This window comes from Etheostoma spectabile, unplaced genomic scaffold, assembly GCF_008692095.1.
Source record: "Etheostoma spectabile isolate EspeVRDwgs_2016 unplaced genomic scaffold, UIUC_Espe_1.0 scaffold452, whole genome shotgun sequence".
NCBI lineage: Eukaryota > Metazoa > Chordata > Actinopteri > Perciformes > Percidae > Etheostoma > Etheostoma spectabile.
In genome coordinates, this window is record NW_022605610.1 from 52683 (window position 1) to 69271 (window position 16589).

The following is a 16589-nucleotide window of genomic DNA, read 5'->3' on the forward strand; positions in this document are numbered from 1 at the left end:
AAACCAGATCGCTGCAATGGAAGTTAACAGGATAATTGTCCAGCTTGTATTTACGTTCGTAAAAGTGCTCGTTTAGCTGCTGACAGACTCAAATTAATATTCTAAGTGTCTGACAACATTATGGGAAGGATTTCTAAGGATCGAAAGCCACGCCCACCGACGGAAAGCACGACCACCATGAGCGGGAAACACCTGGTCACCTGAACCGCTAACAAAGTGCAATAGTCTAAAATAATCATCAAAAAGCTAATCCGCTACAGGAGACAGTACTCAACTACAGGAGACATTAGATCAGACTTACAGGAGAGTCGTTAGCTATCGAACTACAGGAGGACATTGCTCAGCTACGCTGGAGACGTTACGCCAGACTACAGGACATTAGCTCAGACCGCTAGCTAACCGACGTACAGGAAGAAACATAGCTAAGGTACTTACCCAGACACATGGAGACATATACTCAGACTACGGAGACTAGCTCAGCTACACAGGAGACATTAGCTCAGACTACAGGATGACATTACTCAGACTACAGAGACATTAGCTCAGCACTACCGTAGACATACTCAGCTGACGAAGCTCAGACGCTAAAGGCTCCACACAGAAAATTAGTAGACAGGAAACATTAGCTCAGACTACGGAGACTTACTTCGACTACGAGACTCAGCTAAGGAGACTTAGCATAAGACCGCTAAGCTAACTGAATACAGGAAACTTAGCTCGCTACAGGAGACATTAGCTCAGACCGCTAAGCTAACAACTCAGAACTCTAGTTACTACAGGACGTTAAGCAGACTATAGCGCAGGACGTTGGCTCGCCCGCTAAGCTAACCAACTACGAAAACATTCAGACTCAGATGACTTAGGAGGACTTCGACTACAGGCAGTACATTACCGTCGACTACGGGAGACATAGCTCAGTACCAGCTAAGCTGACGACTACAGGATACCATTAGCTCAGACTACAGGAGGGACATTAAGCTCAGACTACAGAGACATTACTCAGACGCCTAGCTACCTGACTACAGGAGACATAGGTCAGGACTCGAGACTTGTGACTGTTACTGACAGGCAGGACTTTTTGAAGCTCAGACGCCTAAGTCTACATTACTAGGCGAGACATTAACTCAGAACTACAGGCGACGTTTAGGCTCGACTACAGGGAGACTTAAACTCACGATACTGCGACTTCGCTCATACTACAGGAGATCGTACTTCAGACTACTGCCGATATAGCAGAGTACAGGCGTTAGCTCAACGATGAGACAGTAGCTAGACGTTACGCCGCTACAGGAGACGTAGCTCGACTAATGGAGACATAGCTCAGACTATGGAGACGTTAGCTCAGAACTAACGTGAGACATAGCTCAGACCGCTAAGCTAACTGACTACAGGAAACATTAGCTCAGACTACAGGAGACATTACCTCAGACTACAGGAGATATTAGCTCAGACTACAGGAGACATTAGCTCAGACTACAAGACAATAGATAGCTACAGGAGACATTAGCTCAGACTACATGAGACATTAGCTCAGACTACAGGAGACATTAGCTCAGACCGCTAAGCTAACCGACTACAGGAAACATTAGCTCAGACTACAGGAAACATTAGCTCAGACTACAGGAGACATTAGCTCAGACTACAGGAGACATTAGCTCAGACCGCTAAGCTAACTGACTACAGGAAACATTAGCTCAGACTACAGGAGACATTAGCTCAGACCGCTAAGCTAACCAACTTCAGGAAACATTAGCTCAGACTACAGGAACGTTAGCTCAGACTACAGGAGACGTTAGTCAGACTACAGGACGTTAGCTCAGACGCTAGCTAACAACTACAGGAAACATTAGCTCAGACTACAGGAGACTAGCTCAGACACAGGTAGCCAGACGCTAAGCTAACCGACTACAGGAACATGTAGCTCGATACAGGAGACATTAGCTCTCAGACTACGGAGACATTAGCTCAGACCGCTAGTACCTGACTACAGGAGACATTAGCTCAGACTACAGGAGACTTTAGCTCAGACTACAGGAGACATTAGCTCAGACCGCTAAGCTACCTGACTACAGGAGACATAGCTCGACACAGGACGTTCGCTCAGATACAGGAGACCATTAGCTCAGAAGTGAAGTTTGTATAGTTGGTGCGGTTGAGTACGATCACGTTCTCACACAAAAAACGCTCCAGGTTCAGCTGACAGCGGCCGAGACCACCTCTTCAAGCAGGTCTCGGCACGCTGTTTGGTGCACACCAGAGTGTGAGGCCGCGTTCTCAACGCCCAACGAAATGAACCGCAAAGGAACTCTAGTGCGATTCAACCGAAGTAAACGAGGAAGGTGTGGAAGTGTCTATACATCCCCATTTCTTTCCATCCATGCAGCTACGTGCTCATAATAAAAGGTTCAATTGGCAAGATATGGAAATCAGAGCTCCAGATTAGATATACAGTTTGACATTTTCAATGCAATGACACCTCTTGGTGTACCCAATGATTTCTGTTTACGAGAAACTTAGTTCACACATGTAAAACTTGGGACTCTTCCCTTCTCTCATGTAGTCCACGGTGTTGCAAAAACAAGATCCACAAGTGTTGGTATGCAGCCATGGGTTTAAGCTGCAGACTTGTTTACTGTTTTATTTACTGAGCTGGGAAAAAAGCCCATGGTCTTGGAATGACTTGAAACATCTAAAGATCTAGTCCCATTAAATGAATTTAAAGCCATGTTAAAATGTCATGTAACTCAAAAATAACCTCCACATGTGAACCGTTCTTTTCCTCTATGTGTGATGCTTTTTTGTTTCGATATGCTGTATTTTATTCTATTTAACCCGTATTGTCTTCACTTTCGGGACCCTCTCGTTGAATTACCCACCCGACCTATTTGAGGTTTTAAAAGCAATTCTGAAATAAAACGTTACTCATAAATTTATTAACAACTATTGTATTTCAAACAATTTAGATAACATACTTGTATGCTCAGGGAATGCAATATGTCTCTACTAGAACAATATAAAAAATGGAAGTGAGATTTGTTTTTTTTGTCATAAAAGGTTACAATTTCATGATAAAAATCCACGTGGAAAAGACATAAGTGGTCAAATCCAGGATAATAGTCTGAATTGAGTCAGGAATACATGTTTTATCACAGGAAATAAGATAAGCCGTTGATTTTCAGGTAGAAAAAAAAACGAATATTTGTTCAATTTTTTTCGTTTGTAAAATTGAAAATGGGTCAATTTGACCCCCAATACCATACAAGGGTTGAATTGTAACCGTGTGCCGTCTTGGCCAGGTCCCCCTCGGAGAAGAGATTTCAATCTCAAGGGACATCCTGGTGAATACAGATAAAAACCACACTACCTTGGGCCACTGGGATTGAGCCGGCAGGCCTTTCGGCGTCGGCCAGCGCCGCCCGGTGCCGGCCCATTTGAGAAGCGCGCCGACCGGTGCTGTACGGATGCAGTTCTGGGGGTCCGCCGCAGGGCGTCGGTGTACAAATCACGGCGGACTGAAGTCCCCCGCCGGCACGCCTCGTTGCTCTGCCGCAACCTCTCCATGACCGGGCTTGCTGAGACCGACCCGTCTCTCTCGTCTCCGGGACACAGCGGAGGGCTCGGCCCGATGTCCACAAATGATAGAGGAAAACTGGAGAATTGGACCGAGGATGTGAGAGAAAAAAAAAAAAAAAACGCTGTAATACAGTCGGATTGGGGAAAAGAAATCTCCTGAATGCGTGTAATGGGAAAATTACAAGACAATGATTTTCTCTCAATAATTGTTTTTATTAAAGAGATTTTTCATTATAGTAAATCCTTGAATGTGTCTGAAATATGTGTCTCCTAGGGTAGGGTGACCAGACGTCCGCCGGTTCCGGGACAGTCCCCGTTTTGGCTACTGTCCCGCGAAATGTCCCCGGTTTTCAACTGTGGACTGAAAGACCCGAAATGAATGAAAGAAAGAAAAAAACTGACAAACAACGTAGCCGATAATCAAACACCCAACCAGCTCCAGCAGCCAGAGCCAGCCGCTGCTCAGAGAGGTTTTAGAAAGCCGTGTTTTACGTGCTAAAATCACTGATTATGTACATGGAGTCTGGTGCGTTTAGGCGAACGGCAATTTCGCGGACATTTATGTTTTAAAAAAGGATTCTAATCTTTTACAGAAAGGTGACCTCCTGAGAAATCCTTCCCATAATGTTGTCAGACACTTAGAATATTAATTTGGTCTGTCAGCAGCTAAACGAGCCACTTTTTACGAACTAAATACAAGCGGACATTATCCTGTTAAATTCATTGCAGCGATGGTTTAATATGCAATCAATGTCAAAGGAAAATATGTCCTCAGTAGGTTTGTATCTGATTCTCAATGAGTGTTGCAGAAACAGCCTGGAACAGTAAAGCAAAAGCTGTTGATACATATGAGACTTTCTATCTTGAAATATTAGGACTATAAGGACTTTCTACTCTTGGGGGGGGGCTCAGCCCCTAATGAGAACAGCTCTAGGTCTAGTGTCCCCGTTTAGATTTTCAAAAGTAAAAACATTACTTGTTTTGGAGGTAAATACGCTTCGGAGCTTAAATGTCCCCGGATTTTGTTGAGGAAATCTGGTCCCCTTATCCTAGGGCCAGTTGTTCAAAGGTAAACTAATCGGATTTGGTTACGGATGCGATCAAATCGTGAAAATGGGGGTGCTCACAAGGAAAGAAGAATCTGAAATCAGATTAGATCACGGGATCCAATCCTAGTTTTATCTGGATCAAACCTTCAGTTTGGGTTGTTCAAAACTTGTCAGTAGGATGGGACAACTTGATCCAAAAAAAACAGGATATCCTGATCCCAACAGGGGTAGGACCTCAAGGGATTTCAAGGTGGATTCAAGGTGGATTTTAGGTGGATTCCAGCACGAAAAACTTAGTAAAACTTTAAATGGTCAAATAATACATTTGCAATTTAGTGTAATACTTTTATATTTTGACACTTGACTGTAACTAGTCACACTTAAGTAAAGTAAAACATAAAATAAAATACAAAATATCTTGTCCTCATGGAACAATCCCCCAAACAGATTTAACATAACAAAAACAAAAATACAAAAAATAATATTATATCTCATTCATACGCGTATGTTAATTTCAAGGAAGACAAATCTAATACAAATGTCTGGTCTTTCCTCATCAGATGAAGAAGAACCCTGAACTACTTACTTCACTTTTACTCTTTTTTTTCTAAGACGTTTTTCAAAAATATCCACAATGTATTTATTAATGTTTATTAGTTTTTTATTCGTAGTGGCTCAGATGAGGGGTCATAAAGAAATTATGAATGAAAGTGGGAGTTATTTTGGTGTTTGTCTTAAATAAAGACTTAGAGTGACGCCATCTTGGCTCTTCTACCTGTTCTGTACGTAAGCTCGTAGCCCAGTTGTGATAGTCGTCCTATTTAGCAGCAGTGGTAATCCGGATGATGGTATTTTGAAAAACCGTGTCGGATCAGGGTGATCCGGTCCATGTTGCTTTGAAAAACCGGCAATAAAAGTAAGACGGATTACTGATCCTGAGTAGCAAAAAATGGGATTCCAAATCCAAATAATTTTGATCCAGATTAATATTTTGAACAAACTGGCCCCTTAGATATCTCCTAGGGCCAGTTGGGTCACACTCCATACTTTGGTTCCACATGGGGACTTGAAACCGACAACCCTCCGGCTTCCCAACCCAACTCCTACGGACTGAGCTACTACCACAGATGTCCCATGCCTTTTGTATTCAATTCAATTTTATTAAAGATTCAATTATAAAAGCGTTATCTCGAGAACCTTTACAGATAGACCAGGTCTAGACCACACTCAGAATTTACAAGGACCCAACGTTTAGTAGTTTCCTCCAGAGCAAGCAACAGGGCCACAGGGAGAGGAGGAACAACTCCCTTTAGGTAGAAACCTCGGACAGACACCAGGCCCAGACCCAGGCCCAGGCCCAGACCCAGGCCAGAACCCAGCCCAGCCTGACCCAGACCCAGGCCCAGGCCCAGACTCTTGGTAGGTGGTGTCGACGACCGGTTGGTGGTAGAATGAAGTAAGCAGGGCAAGCAGCAGGACGTCAGCAGGGCACAGGACATAGCAGGACACAGCAGGAACGTGCAGGGCAAGTCAGGACGTAGCAGGCCGTAGCAGGACAAGCAGGACGTACCAGGACGTAGCAGGGCGTAGAGGACGTAGTCAGGACATCGCAGGACTGCAGGGCGTACAGATGTAGCAGACGTACAGGGCACAGCAGGAGTGCAGGACGTAGCAGGACACAGCAGGACGTAGCGGGGTAACCAGGGCATACGCAGGACGTAGCATGTAGCAGGACACAGCGGACTAGCAGGATGTAGCAGGACGTAGAGCAGGATGTAGAGGTGCAAACGTAGCAGGAGTCGCAGGGCACAGCAGGTGTAGCAGATGTAGCAAGGACGTGCAGGTACGTAGAAGGGCACAGGGACGTAGCAGGGACGAGAAGGACGTCGCAGCGTACAGGACTAGCAGGGCACGCAGGATAACAGGCACGTAGCAGGACACATGCAGGACGTAGCAGGATGAGCACGGACGTGAGGGATGTAGCAGGACACAGCAGGACGGTACGCAGGACGTAGCAGGACGTAGCAGGACTTACAGCAGGATGTAGCAGGGACACAGCAGGGACGTAGCCGGAGTAGCAGGACCTAGCAGGACAGTAGCAGGACGTAGCACGGACACAGGCAGGGCACAGACAGCAGGACTAGTAGGACGTAGTCAGGGCGTAGCAGGACGTAGAGAGGTACGTAGCAGGACGGATGACAGAGTAGCAGGACTAGCAGGATGTAGACACGGCTAGAACATGACAGGACGTAGCAGGACGAGCAGGACCATAGAGGAAGTAGCAGGACCTAGCATGGGGACAGAGGACCTAGCAGGACGTAGCAGGACAGCAGGAACTAGCAGGAGCGATAGCGACAGGACCTAGCAGGCACGTAGCAGGGACGTAGAGGACACAGCGGAACAGCAGGACGTAAGAGACGTGAGGGCGTAGCAGGACAGCAGGACGTAGAGGACGTAGCAGGACGAGCAGGTGTAGCAGGACGTAGCAGGATGTAGCAGACCACGCAGGACGAGCGACTAGCAGGAACAGCAGGATAGCAGGACGTAGCAGGACTAGCAGGACCTAGAGGACGTAGCAGGAGTAGGGACCAGCAGGACCTAGCGGACGTGTAGCGGGCCAGGTGACAGCTGCACCAGATTTTGTATGTGGCAGGACGGGAGGATAATGTGAGCCTACACCAACTTAATTAACCCTCTGTGGTCCTCATGTTTGCCCTCATGTTGCCTCATGGTTGCCCTCATGTGGTCCTCATGTTGTCCTCATTGTTGTCCTCGGTGTCAAAATCATTCGTTGCTCAACCTATCAACGATCTTTGTATTCCCCAAAAAACAATGTGTGAAGTGTTGTTGAATAGTGTTGATAAAAGTTGACATATTCCATCTGTGATTATCATCAACATCCATTCCTTTAATTTTGTCTCAATATTCCAATTTCTGCTTTTCTAACTCAAACATTATGGTATCATTTTTTATATATTGACCATAAATTCCAAAAATAACGTAAAACCCGAAGTCAATATGTTGAAAACGTCAAAACAAGTGACAAACATTGACAAAAAAAAGTCAAAGTGATCAAAAGGGACAAAAACATAAACAAAAGTTAAAAACATCGATAAAAAGCCTCAACAAAAGTGAGGATTTTCAATTTTGACGGGAAGACAAGACGAGGGATAAAACTCCCCTGAAAGGAGACAGAGACTGAGTCAGTTAGTTGAATTGTGTGGATGTAGGTTACTCATGGCACACACACACACACAACACAAACACCACACACAACACAAACACAAACACACACACACACACCACACACACACACACACAAACACAAACACCACACACACAACACACACAACACACAACCACACACACAACACAGGAAGTTACTGGCCGTGCAAGCTTCTGTTCATGCAAAAACCAAACTTAGTGAAGTGAGTTTCTTGCATATTTGTAGCTGTGTGGCCTTAATGACTTTTAAAATCATCCTGCACCGAGTACAGCAGCGGTCGTGCGCATGACGGGAAATGGATAGGGTTTTACGAGTTTTCTCGGGAATGGTCAGTTGGTATTCCTGGCCAGGGCGCGAGGTAAAAAGGTTTTTCAGAGGGGTCAATAAAACAACAACAAAAACAACACTACAAAAATGGCAGCCGCATACCAGTGCAGAAAGCAGCGGCGGTCAATGTAGTCTCTTTACCTTTTCTTCATGGGGCCGCTCGCTTTCTCCATCCTGTGTGTCTCGCGCTCATCTCCACAATCCTTCTCTCATGGCTTTTAGTCGACTTTACGCAACCGAAAGGGGTCCAAAAGGTAGCACGAGAGTTGGCACGAGAGTCCTCCGGGAGCACGAGTGTCGACAAAGTGCGAGGAAAGCCGCAGAGCCTGAGCCGGTGGCTGTCAGGAGAAACTTCTCTGGGAGAGTACGCCATGTTGTCAAATATTTTTTTTACTTTTTTTCCCCTGCCCCCCCCCCCCCCGAGCATGAGCGGTTTGGGAGTCTGAGTCAGACAGCGGTTAGATGTTCATGTAGAACTCGGTTGGGGTTTGTTGGGTTTTCAACGGGTTTTTTAACCTTTAGATTTTCATTCTCGGTTTTAATGTTATTTTAATGATATTATTATATTATGCATCTTGTTTTGCAACATGAATGCTGCCTCGGGTTTAACATGATGTACACATACCATCGGTTTTATGCATGCTTCTAACAGTGTTTGATTTTATCCTATGATGTATTTATAGTATGTTTATTTATTTATTTATTATTGCATGGCACTTTTTATCTTTAAGCACTTTTTAAAGCACTTATTACTAATTGTAATGGTATGTGTATTTTAGCCATAGGGCGAGTAATTCAACCAGTAGGCTATTTTAGTACTTTTAAATGTGGTTGTGTCAAAAGAATATTTTAATATATCTTTTAATGTATTTCTTTTAGACAGGACACCGGCATTGTATTTATCAAACAACTTTATATACTTTATTTATTTATTTATCTTACTTTTCTTTTTTATTTCGCCCCCCCCCCACTTCTCTTGTCTCTATTTACTGTGTATATCATTATATTTTAATTATTGTAATTTTATTATTATAGAGGGGAGAGTGGAGGCGGACCTTTTATTAAAGTTTATGTCCCGCTGTCCGGTCCTGTCCCGTCCTGTCCTGTGGTCCTTTGGCCCGGCTCTGAGCATGGGGCCTTCTTTTAAACAGCTTTTTAGAACCGAACCAGGTCTTTTAAGGAGATTTGAAGTGTTTTAATACACCGGGGGTCCTTGTGCCCCTCGTGCGTTCTACCCTAACCCACGTAACGTACGTACCGTTTTAAAGGGCATTCACGTAAGGTTGGCGAACTCTGGGTCGAAGGCGGTTCATGGACTGAAGATCCACATATATATGTATATATATATGTATGTATATATCATAAAACATTGTTGTGGTTTGGGGTTTTGTTTGGGGTTCATTTGACCCTTTTCTTTGGCCTCCTTGTGTTTTGCTTTGTTTTCTCTTGGTCTTGTGTTGTGGTCCTGTTGTGCCTTCCTGTGCCTGTTTGTTTACTTCTGTTATTTATAGTGGGTTGGTGTTCCGTCTTGTATTGTCTTGTCTAGCTTCACTGGTTTGTCTGCTTGCCCGCCCCGCCCTGATGTGATTCACCTGATGTCTCACCTGTTCCCATTACCTCGTTACCTCTGTACCTAACCTCTGGTGTTTCCTTGTCTTGTGCCAATCGTTTGTCCCCTGCCGCATTGAAGTCCTGTTGTCTGCCTGCCTGTTTACTCCGTCTTCGGGGAGTTGTGTCGCATCTTCTGCGAGTTAATTGTTGTGCCTTGTGCAGTTTCTGTTTTTGTTTTGGCTTCTCCGGACGGTTTTTGATTTTTTTCCATGTGGGCTTTTTCTTTTTTATTATACACTGGTGCTCCCTGGGTTGCCTTATCTTTCGGTTAATAAAACTCCTGTTGAACCCCGCCTACCCTGCCTGCGTCCTATATCTCTGCATTTAGGTCCAATCCTCACTCACCCTTACATCATTATAAAAATATAATGTGTGTATGTGTATATATGTATGTATGTATGTATGTATGTATGTATATATATTTTATATATATATATATATATGATATAAATACCTACATACATACATACATACCATATCTACACATACACCATATAGATTTTTATATGTAATGTTAAGGGGAGTGAGGATGGACCTAAATGCAGAGATGAGGACGGCAGGCAGGTAGGCGGGTTCAACAGGAGTTTAGTAACAGAAAATTAAGGCAAAACAAGGGAGCAAAACAAGCGGTATCTAAAACGAAGAAAGCCCACATGGAAACAAATCAGAAAAAACGGTCGGAGAAGCCAAAAAACAAAAAAAAAGAACTGCACAAGGAACAAACAGGATTAACCGCCAGGGAAGATGCGAACAAACTCCCCAGAGACGGAGTAAACAGGCAGGAAGCCGAACCGGACCTTCATACGGGCAGGGACCAAAACGATCTGCAAAAGACAGGGAAAACACAGAGGTTAGGTACAAAGAGGTAACGAGGTATGGGGAACAAGGTGTGAGACATCAGGTGAATCCAATCAGGGCGGGGCGGGACAAGCAGACAAACAAAGTGAAAGCTAGGACCAAGACAAGGAAGTACAGGAAACCAACCCCCATCAGAAAATAAAACAGGAAGTAGACCAAACAGGCAAGGGAAACACAGAGGACCGCAACACAAAGACCAGAGAGAAAACAAAGACAAAAACACAAGGAGGGACAAAGAAAAGGGTCAAATGAAACCCAAACAAAACCCCAAACCACAACAATGTATTTATTATCTACTAACATATATATAACGATATTATGTGGCTCTTCAGTCCATGAACGCCTTCGACCCCAGAGTTCGCCAACCTTAGCTGTGAATGCCACTTAAAAACGGCTACGTACGTCGTGGGTTAGGGTTGATAGGAAGCACGAGGGCGCACAAGGGGACCCCCGGTTTTGTGATTAAAACAACGCAAACGCCTTTAAAAAGACCTGGTTTCGGTTCTAAAAAGCTGTGAAAAAAGAAGGCCACCATGCTCAGAGCGGGCCAAGGACACAGGACAGGACGGGACAGGAAGGGACAGCGGGGGACATGCAAACTTTAATAAGGTCTCCTCCACCTATCACATCGATAATAAAGTAAAATTACAATAATTAAAATATATGACATCTACACAGTAATAGAGACAAGAGAGGGGGGGGGGGGGGGGCGAACGAAATAAAAATAAGGAAACGAGAAAAGTTAAGAAAATAAAATAAAATTAAAGTAGATAAAAGTTGTGTGATAAATACAATGCCCGGGTCCTGTATAAAAAGAAAAAATACAATTAAAATATATTAAAAATATCTTTTGACACAACCACATTTTAAAAGTACTAAAATAGCCTACTGGTTGAATACTCGCCCCTATGGCTCTTAAAAAAAAGTACACTACCATTACAATTAGTAAATACGGGCTTTAAAAAGTGCTTATAAAGATAAAAGTGCCATGCAATAATAATAAATAAATAAACAATACTATAAAATACATCATAGGATAAAACCACTGTAGAAGCATGCATAACCGATGGTAGTGTCTCATCATGTTAAAACCAGAAGGCAAAGGCAATTCATGTTGAAAACAAGATGATAAATATCAATAATATCATTAAAATATGAACATATAAAAACCCGAGAAGAAAATCATAAAGGATTATAAAAACCCGTTTAAAAACCCAACACCAACCCAAACGAGTTTACAGAACATCTAATCCAGGGAATCTGGACTCAGATCCAAAACCGCTCCCATGCCTCGGGGGGGGGGGGGGCAGGAGGAAAAAAAGGAAAATATGCCAACCTGGAGTATCCCCTAAGAGAGTGGTCTCCTGGAACGCCACACGGCTCAGGCTCTCTGCGGTTTCCTCCACTTTGTCGACACTCGTGATCCCGGAGGACTCTCGTGCCAACTTCTGCTAACTTTTGGGACCCCTTTCGGTTGCGTAAAGTCGACTAAAAGCAGGAGAGAGGAGTGTGGAGGGATGAGCGCGATGACACACAGGATGGAGAAGCGGCGCCCCATGAAAGGAAAAGGTCCCCCCAAGAGAATACATGACCGCCGCTGCTTTCTGCAACTGGTATGCGGAAGCTGCCATTTCGTACGTTGGTTGTGGTGTTTTATTGCCCCTATGAAAAAACCTTTTTACTCTCGCCTTCCTGGACAGGAAATACAAATGACCATCCCGAGAAAAAAACTCGAAAACCCTATCCATTTCCCAGTCCTGCGCACTGCGCTGCGGTCTCTGTGCAGAAGATGATTTTAAAAAACAAAGTTCAATTAAAGAGCACACGCCTACAAATATGCAAGAAACTCAACTTCACTTGTTGGTTTTTGCAGAACAGAAGCTTGCACGGCCAGTAACTTACTGTGTGGTTGTGTGTGCATGTAGTGTGTGTGCGTGTGTGTGTGTGTGTGTGTTGGTGTGTGTGTGTGTGTGTGTGTGTGGTGTGTGTGTGGTGTGTGTGTTGTGGTGTGGGTGTGTGTTGTGTGTGTGTTGCCATGCGTACCTAAATCCAAACATTCAACATAACGGACTCAGTCTCTGTCTCCTTTTTAAGTGGGATTTATCCCTCGTCTTGTCGTCACGTTTCAAAATGAAAATCCTCAGCTTTGTGAGGGCTTTTTATCGATGTTTTTAACCTTTTTTATGTTGTTTGGCCCTTTTTGATCACTTTTGACATTTTTTTTCATGTTTGCACTTGTTTTTGACGTTTTCAACAATATTGACTTCGGTTTTACAGTATTTTTGGAATTTATGGTCAATATATAAAAAATGTTACCTTAAGGTTTGAGTTAGAAAAGCAGAACTAGGAATTATTGAGACTAAAATTAAAGGAATGGCTGTTGATGATAATCACAGACTGGAATAGGTTCAACTTGTACTCAACACTATTTCAACACCACTTCACAATCATGTGCCATTTGGGGAATTAAAAGACGTGATTTATTGAACAAACGAGTTGATTTGACCGAGGACAATCATGGGACAACATGAGGACAACAGAGGGCAACATGAGGCAACATGAGGGCAACATGAGGGACAACATGAGGGGTAACGTAAGTTGGGGTAGGATGCACATTATCCTACCGTCGCCCACATACAAAATCATGGTTGCAGCTGTCACCATGTCCCGCTACACGTCCTGCTAGGTCCTGCTGTGTCTACTAAGTCTGCACGTCCTGCTAGGTCCGAGGTCCTGCTACGTCCTGCTAGGTCCTGCACTGTGTACATGCTAGGTACTGCTACGTCCTGCTGTGTCCTGCTACAATCCTGCTAAGTTTCCTGATACTTCCTGATACGTCCGCTACGTTTCCTGCTCGTCTGCTTGTGTCGTACGCACTGCTACGTCCTACTAGTCAGGCTGTGTCCTGCTGTGTCCTGCTAGTCCTGCTACGTCCTGCTAGGTCCTGCTACGTCATGCTAGGTCCTGCTGTGTCCTGCGAAACCTGCTACGTTCCTGCTAGGTCCGGCTACGTCTGCGAGTCCTGCTTGTGTCATGCTAGAGTCCTGCTAAGTCTGCTATGTCCGCTACGTCCTGCTACGTCCTGCGTGTCCTGCGTACAATAATGCTAGTCCTGCTCATCATGCTAAGTCCTGCTACGTCCTGCTACGTCATGCTACGACCCTGCGCGTCCACTACGTCCTGCTGTGTTATGCTGTGTCCTGCTACGTTGCTACTCCTGCTAGGCCTCTAGTCCTGCTACGTCCTGCTCGTGTCCGGCTAAGTCGCGGGTCTGCTACGTTTCCTGATAAGTCTGCTACGTCCTGCGTGGTCCTGCTACATATGCACGTCCTGATACATCCTGATTAAGTCTGCTGTGTCCTGCTACGTCCTGTTAATCCTGCTGTGCCCTGCCTGCTACGTCCTGCTAAGCCTTGCTACTCCGCTACGTTCCTGCTACCGTCCTGCTGTGCCCTGCTAGTCCTGCTACGTCTTGCTACATCTGCTTAAATCTGCTGGGCCCTGCTACGTCTGCTTTTTTACGTCCGGCTACATCCGCTACGTCCTTGCTACATCCTGCTAGCCCCGCGTGTCCTGCTACATCCTGCTACGTTCTGCTGTGCCCTGTTACACCCTGCTACGGTCTGCTGTGTCCTGCAAGTCCTGCTAAGGTCCTGCTGTTGCCCTGCTACGTCTGTACATCCTGCTACGCCTGATACGGCCGCTATTCCTGCTAGTCAGCTAAGCCCTGCTACGTCCTGCTAGTCCTGCGTTGTCCTGCTACGTCCGGCTAACGTCCTGCTGTTCGACTGATACGTCCTGCTGTGTCCTGCATGTCCTTGCCCTGCTACGTCCTGCTGTGCCCTGCTACTTCATTCTAACCCCCACCGGTCGTCAGGACACCAACTCCAAGAGTCTGGGCCTGGGCCTGGGTCTGGGTCAGGGTTTTTTTTTCCTTGGGCCTGGGTCTGGGCCTGGGTCGGGCCTGGGCCTGGGTTGGGCCTGGGTCTGTCGAGGGTTCTACATAAAAAGGGAGTTTTTCATCTCCACTGTGGCATGTTGCTTGCTCTGGAGGAAACTACTAAATGTTGGGTCCTGTAATTCTGGAGTGTGGTCTAGACCTGGGTCTATCTGTAAAGGTGCTCCGAGATAAGCTTTTGATGGAATTGATACTTTAAACAAATTGAATGAATAAAAAAGGCAGTGGGACCTCTGTGTAGTAGCTCAGTCCGTAGGAGTTGGGTTGGAGAACCGGAGGGTTGCGGTTCAAGTCCCCTGGGACCAAAGTAGGAGTGTGGACCCAATGGCACGAGGAAGATCTTAAGGGGCAGTTGTTCCAAAAATAGTTATCTGGATCCAAAATTATTTGGTTTGTGAATCCCATTTTTTGCTACTCAGGATCAGGGAATCCGTCTCTACTTTTATGCCGGTTTTTCAAAGCAAACATGGACCGGATTCACCCTGTCCAAGATTCCATCGGTTTTTTCAAGATACCAAATCCGGATACCACTTGCTCTAAATAGGACGACATACACAACGGGCTACGGCGACGTACAGAACAGGTAGAAGAGCCAAAGCTGGCGTCACTCTAAGTCTTTATTTTAAGACCAAAAACACCAAAATAAACTCCGCTTTCATTCATATATTTCTTTTATGACCCCTAACCGAGCCACTACGAATAAAAAAAACTAATAAAAAGTAATAAAACATTGTGGAGATTTTTGAAAAGTTTTAGAAAAAAAAAAAGTAAAAAGTGATAGTAGTGAAGTAGTGTAGTTCAGGGTTCTTCTCATCTGAGGAGAAAGACAGGAACATTTTTATTAGATTGGTTCCTTGAAAATTACATCCGGTGATTGAAGAGGAATATAGGATTATTTTGTATTTTTGTTTTGACTCCTGTTATTTAAAAACGTTGGGGGATTGTTCCTATGTAGAGGACAAATATTTTGTATTTTTATTTTATGTTTTACTTTATTAAGTTGACTAAGGTTAACAAGTCAAGTGCAAAATATAAAAAAGTTATACCACCTAAATGATTTGCAAATGTATTATTTGACCAATTTAAAGTTTTACTAAGTTTTCGGGCTGGGAACCACCTGCAAAATCCACCTTGAAACACACCTTGAAAAATCCAACTGGAGGTTTCTACCCCCCTTGGTTGGGATCAGGATATAACTCCGTTTTTTTGGATCAAAGATGTCCAAAATTCCTACTGGAAAGTTTTTGAACAACCCAATACTGAAGGTTTGATTCCAGATTAAAACTAGGATTGGATCCCGTGATCTAATCTGATTTTCACTTCCTCGTTCCTTTTAGCAACCCAATTTCACGATTTTGATCCAATCCGAATAACCAAAATACGATAGTTTTTACTTTGAACACTGGCCCTAGGATAAGGGACCAGATTTCTCAGACAAAAAATCCGGGACATTTCATCTCCCGAAGCGTATTTACTCCAAAACAAGTAATGTTTTTACTTTGTAAAACTTAAAACGGGGACACTAGACATAAGCTGTTCTCATTGGGGGTGAGCCCCCCCCCCAAGATAGATAGAAAGTCTTATAGTCCTAATATTTCAAGATTAGAAAGTCTCAATATTTCATTACACAGCTTTTGCTTTACTGTTCCAGGCTTGTTCCTGCAACAGCTCATGAGAATCAGATACAACAAAAATACTGGGGACATATTTCCTTTGACATTGATGCATATTAAACAGCCAGGATCGCTGCAATGGAAGTTAACAGGATTAATTGTCCAGCTTGTATTTAGTTTCGTAAAAGTGCTCGTTAGCTGTGACAGACTAAAATTAATATCTAAGTGTTGGACACATTTAGGGAAGGATTTTCTAAGGGAGGGTCGCCTTTCTGTTCAAGATTAAGATCCTTTTTTTAAAACATAAAAGTCCGCGAAATTGCGTTCGTAAACGCACCAGATCCATGTAAATAATCAGTGATTTTAGAATCGTT

The 16589-nt window shown here is 44.3% G+C and overlaps 1 protein-coding gene across 1 annotated transcript in view; it reads left to right on the forward strand.

Annotated features, from left to right (window-relative positions):
• LOC116686697 (tetratricopeptide repeat protein 28) overlaps positions 1-16589 on the forward strand; it is a 331008-nt gene that overhangs the window by 34064 nt on the left and 280355 nt on the right. The gene's annotated exons all lie outside the window — the stretch shown is intronic.